Raw genomic sequence first — 6,025 nt, 5'->3', positions numbered from 1 at the left:
AACGTAAAGAAGTTGTTATGCTCCAAGTGCCCAGGTACCTAGTTGGGGCAATTAAAGTGAACCTTTACAATTTAACACAGATTTTACCAAAGGATTGTATTCTTTTGATCAGAATACTAATTAATCTGCTTCTGCTTTTTTGAGTTAATTCAGAATTGTGCCTTTCTCTCCACCTATATTGAGGATTATTTTACTTGGACATATAGGAGATTGTGGAGGAACTAACTAGACAAATTCCTATTTCAAAAAAAGAGTAGATTCAGATGACGTAATTGATGTTCTTTGATAAAGCATGAAGTCGTTTTATAAGCTCATAGAAAAGAGAGATTACTTTGTTTCACTTAAAAAAAAGTAATTGGAAATGTCAGTGATATTGGAGGTCATTACAGTTAAGATTCTACTTCTCTAATGCAGGTTGTGTTTTTAGCTTTATAGAAGTTACACGGTTCTAGGTTTATTAACTATATTTTCCCTGGTTGTGTTTGTTTGCACTAAGGATTTACATCCCATTTAGAGATTTATATGACTTAATTTTATCCCATTTTCTGGAAATGCAGAGTATTTAGTGGGTATTATCAGCATGATAGTTTGCATTTTATACATTTGGAACATAAAGTGCATACCTCTAAGCTTAAATCTTATCACTCAATTGAGCATTCTATTTTTCTCAAAATGACATAATAAAGATAAACATGATATTAACCTATTTATGTAGAAAAAGCAAACATTTCTGTTTAAATATTAGAATAAGTTCTGTACAATTTAAAAATAAAAGCATAATGATGAATAAAACTTAGAATGAATTCTGTAAAATTTTAAAATAAAACTGTAGTGATGAATAAAACCAAACCAAGCGTCGATGGAATAAAACACATATACAGGAGAAATAGATCCTTTCTGCTTTTCAGTCTATAAACCATAATCCTAGATTTGGTCACGTGTATGTATTGTATGATTGGGCTACTCTTTTTTTTTTTCTTTTTGCCTTTAAAAACAGTTATTTTTTGAATAGGTATTATAGTACATGGTTTAATATTGGAAAGGAATAAAAATATTTACAACAAAATATCGGTACTGTTTCCCTAACCCCTGCTTCAGCCACCCTGCCCCACTTCCTCAGAGGCCAGTGGTGATACAGTTGCTTGTATGTTCCTCCAGAGAGAGCTTAGCATATACAAACAAATATGAATATAAATAGTCATCTTTATAGAAATGCTAGCACACTGTAGCTGCTGTTTCATATCTTGGACTTTTTTTTTTAAACTGTAAATAGAACCTTCCCATTCATATCTTGCTGTAATGTACAGTTATGTGATTAATATTTATATTTTAAGTGCATGTCTGTACCTGTAGGATCAATTCCTAAAAGTGAATTGCTGAGTTAAAGGATATGTGCATTTGTAATTTTGAATGATGTCAAATTTCCTTTCATGCATCATGGAACCAGTATATGAGAAATGTTTTCCAAGCTTTTAGTAGAAGTCTTCAAAGTTTTTGATCTTTGCTAGCCTGATAGGTAAGAACAGTTTATCCTTTCCATTTTTCTTTTTCTTTTTCTGTTTTTTTTTTTTTTTGAAATGGAGTCTCGCTCTGTCGCCAGGCTGGAGTGGCACCATCTCCGCTCACTGCAGCCTCCGCCTTCCAGGTTCAAGTGATTCTCCTGCCTCAGCCTCCCGAGTAGCTGGGACTACAGGCATGCAGCACCATACCCGGCTAATTTTTGTATTTTTAGTAGATACCGGGTTTCACCATTTTGTCCAGGATAGTCTCAATCTCTTCACCTTGTTGATCCACCCGCCTCGGCCTCCCAAACTGCTGGGATTACAGGTGTGAGCTACTGTGCCCGGCCTATCCTTTCCTTTTTTCTGTTGGGTTGTTGATATTTTTCCCTATTCATTTGTATGTACTTTATATCTGGGAAATTAGCCCTTTTCATATGAATAATATTATTTCTTAATTGGTTATTTGTCTTAAGACTTTTTTTGGTGGCATTTGCTGTGCAGAGAAGGTGGTTATTTTTATACAATTGAATTTATAACCTTTTTATGTTTTTTAGGTTTATGTTAGATCTTGGCCTTTCCACTCTGCAATATTCAATATTAAACAACCCCCCTCCCCAAGTTTCTTCTAGTCTTTTTTTTCTTTTTTTTACGTTTAAGTCTTTGATACATATTTATTATGGTGTAAGGTACATCTTACTTTCTTCTTCTCTTTCCTCTATGGGTACCTAATTTGAGTCTTAAAGTGTTCATTTAATTATTTTGGAAATAGTCACTATTCGCTTTGCACAACTTTGATTTGAGATAAAATTTTAAAATGTTTATTTCATAAATTTCCTTTGTGTATGTGTATTTAAGCTTATTATCTGAAGGAGACACATTAGCAGTAGACTGAGGTATGTGACATATACAGATATTTTATTACATAATATGTGGAATATAGCATATTAGCTTAGCATGCTAAATTAGAATTATGTGCAGATTATGGGCAAAAGTAGTGTTTTACATATTCTGAATAGTACCATTGTTATAAATACTCCAGTGAATTTAGAGTTTACTAAATGGGAATGTTTGTACACATGTAAATGTAGTTCACAATTACAAATTGTGGATAGACTACATTTGCGGATTAGTCCTTTGCTAGCAAATCTGGAGATGGCTGCATCTATTAACCATAAACCAAGAGTGTTTTTATTGTTACATTTATTGTTTATTTATGTATTTATTTTTTGAGACGGAGTTTTGCTCTTGTTGCCCAGGCTGAAGTGCAATGACGCGCTCTCGGCCCACTGCAACCCCCACCTCCTGGGTTCAAGTGATTCTCCTGCCTCAGCCCCGAGAGCAGCTGGGATTACAGGCACCCACCACCATTCCCGGCTAATTTTTTTGTATTTTTAGTAGAGGTAGAGTTTCACCATGTTGGCCAGGCTGGTCTCAAACTCCTGGCCTCAAGTGATCCACCTACCTTGGCCTCCCAAAGTGCTGGGATTACAAGCATGAGCCACCATGCCCAGCCTGTTACATTTATTTTTAATTACTAAGTTGGAGCTTCGGATTTCTAAAAGGGATAATTAAATGACTATAAATACTGTATCAGATCTGGTTAATTATTTGTTCAGTTATATGTATAGTGAGAATATGCTTGTTCCATTTTCACCTAGCTTAGGAAATTTAAGTAATATAAATTAAGGGACTATAATTCCAGAAGTAGTAGAAATGCTGCAAACAAATATTGTAAGCAGACATTTTAGAAGGGGATTCCACTTTAAATTGGATTGATTGAGCCCGGGAGTTCGAGACCCGCCTGGGCAACGTGGTGAAATCCCATCTCCACAAAAAATACAAAAGATTAACCGGACGTGATGGTGCATGCCTGTGGTCCTAGCTACCTGGGAGGCTGAGGTGAGAGGATCACTTGGGCCCAGGAGGTCAAGCTGCAGTAAACTGTGACTCCAGCCTGGGTGACAGAGGGAAACCCTGTCTCCAAAAAAAAAAAGTCGTAGCAGAGTACTTTGATTGTAGAAGTAATCTCTGACCTGAGAGGTTCTGTAGTGATTATTTTTGCTGCCCTTTTTCTAGGCTACTCTTAAAATGGGGCAGTGAATTTTATACATCAGAACTAAATATGTTCTAAAGCATCTTGCTATAATGCTTCAGCACTGTGAAAAAATACTGGTATTTCTAAAAAAATTTAGTTACAAATACAGCAACTGAAAAAAATCTTCAAAAACATTTTCTGTTTCCACTAATAACATTAGTTTGAGATGTTTAGAAAGCATAAAGGATTAAAAATGATTTTGTTTTAGTTGTGATTTTGAGAATGAGGGCTTTGTGTTTTCCACTGAGGGATTTGGGTACATTTGAAAAGATGTTAATGTTATTCTCATAACAACGACTTTTGGGTAATGTAAATAATTAAGATAACAAATTTTTACGTTTAGTTTAAACTCATGATACTTAATTAAGCACTGTTTACTCATTGTCATTAACAATTCCAACCTTAAATTAAAAATGCTTACCTTAATTAAAACTGTATTCAGACAACTTCCTATGGTTATCCCTGCATTGTATTTCTTGTGGTTCTTGAAGGAGGATTACAATAAAGAAACCCTCCTTTTGTACTTTGTGATTTCAACCCTCACCCTGCAGCAAGTTTATTCAGATCATTATGTTGATTTGAATTGCTGAATTTTATTGTAATACCAAAGCAGAGTGGTTTGGTAGGTCCTTTGGTGCCTAATGAGTCCAGGAACTTTAGGTGATAAGTAAAGGATTTTAATTACTTTTTAAATAAGGATGGCATAATGATTATGTATACTTATTGTGCATCATACACATTGTTCAAATTAAAAATGATCAGTTCAGGAAGTAGACTTTGCTCAGCAGTTGCCTTATTTGTTTGGAAAACATTTATGAAACACATAGGCTCAAGAATGGATTAATTAGGTCCTCTTCAAAGAAATGGATAATTCCAAGTTGAAAGCAGAAAGTGTGGAGGATGAACTTGGAGTCCCCTTGTCATGCTAGAGTGTAAAGAGGCTGTGAAAGATTAGGACTCTGGAGCCAACTCAAAGAGGCTCTCAGTTGCCCAAGGATGGGACAGTTTGATCATCAGTAAGAATAACAACTGTAGTGCACTGAAATCCTTAAATGCATGAGTTTGTAATGAGGACCAAAAAAATAAAAACAACTGTTGACTTTTGGAGGATGCTAGGAAACTGATGCATTCTTTTAAGATCAGGAAAATAAAGGGAAATAAACATTTATTGCGCATTTCCTGTGAGAACTGTATCTCAAGGTAGCCAAATAGCTGATAAGAGTAAGTGTCTTGTTCTAGGTATACTTTACTGCCACTAATAGATGAAGAAGGGATGATGTAATTAGTACAGCAGGTATTCTGTCCCAGCTAATATATTAAGAAGAGGTGATAGAATTAGTATATCATAACTTTACAGCTCCTAATGAGTTAATGAATCTAGAGTCTAGACATGATTATCAGAGGTTACTAATGTCTCAGTAAGAAAGACAAGCAGGCATAGTATATCTTGTGGTGGGAATATTTATTACCACCTATTAATAGTCTTGCCAAAATAATAACCCTTTAGCTATAACCACGATTTTATAGACAGTACAGGGAACAGAGGAAGATAGGGACGCAGTCAGCAAAATTATGATTGTGGAAATCTGTAAAAAAATGAAATGGTTTCTTAAAAATTATAAATTGTAAGAAAAGGAAAAAGAAGAGATACCTATAGATTACAAGAGATTTAAGAGATTAAAATACATATTAGCCAATTGCAGTGATGGATTTTATTTAGATCCTGGTTAACTACTTGTAAAAAGTAAAAGTTTAATAAACAATTGAGGAAATGTAATCATCACATGGATACTTGATGATATCAAATTATTTAAAACATTTAAATGTGACAGTGGTAGTAATGTGGCTGTGTTTATAAAGAGTCTTTATCCTTCTTTATTTTATTTTTTGGAGATGGAGTCTCACTCTGTTGCCCCAACTGGAGTGCAGCGGCGTGATCTCTGCTCACAGCAAGCTCCGCCTCCCGGGTTCAAGTGATTCTCCTGACTCAGCCTTCTGAGTAGTTGGGATTACAGCTGCCCGCCACCACACCTGGCTAATTTTTGTATTTTTGGTAGAGACGGGGTTTTGCCGTTTGGCCAGGCTCTGGTCTTGAACTCATGACCTCAGGTGATCCACCTGCCTCGGCCTCCCAAAATGATGGGATTACAGGCATGAGCCACCTTGCCTGGCTGAGTCTTTATCTTTCAAAGAAATACTTTGGAGTCTGGGATTTGCTTCAAACTAATCTTTGGGTGGGTGGGGATAGTATGTTGGGGGTATAGTTGCAATAGGATTGGTCTTGAGTTAGTAACTGCGTTTGGGACTAGGTACAGTGGCTCACACTTGTAATCCCAACACTTTGGGAGGCCGAGGTGGGCAGATCACTTGAGGTTAGGAGTTCGAGACCAGCCTAGCCAACATGGTAAAACCCCGTCTCTACTGAAAA

General features: G+C 35.9%; 1 protein-coding gene across 1 annotated transcript in view; it reads left to right on the top strand.

Annotated features, from left to right (window-relative positions):
• Positions 1-6,025, top strand: part of UACA (uveal autoantigen with coiled-coil domains and ankyrin repeats) — a 99,639-nt gene that overhangs the window by 1,175 nt on the left and 92,439 nt on the right. The gene's annotated exons all lie outside the window — the stretch shown is intronic.

This window comes from Chlorocebus sabaeus, chromosome 26 (genome assembly GCF_047675955.1).
Source record: "Chlorocebus sabaeus isolate Y175 chromosome 26, mChlSab1.0.hap1, whole genome shotgun sequence".
In the NCBI taxonomy this organism is placed as follows: Eukaryota; Metazoa; Chordata; class Mammalia; order Primates; family Cercopithecidae; genus Chlorocebus; species Chlorocebus sabaeus.
The sequence above is the reverse complement of the archived record's forward strand: the minus strand, read 5'-3'. Positions and strand labels throughout refer to the sequence as shown.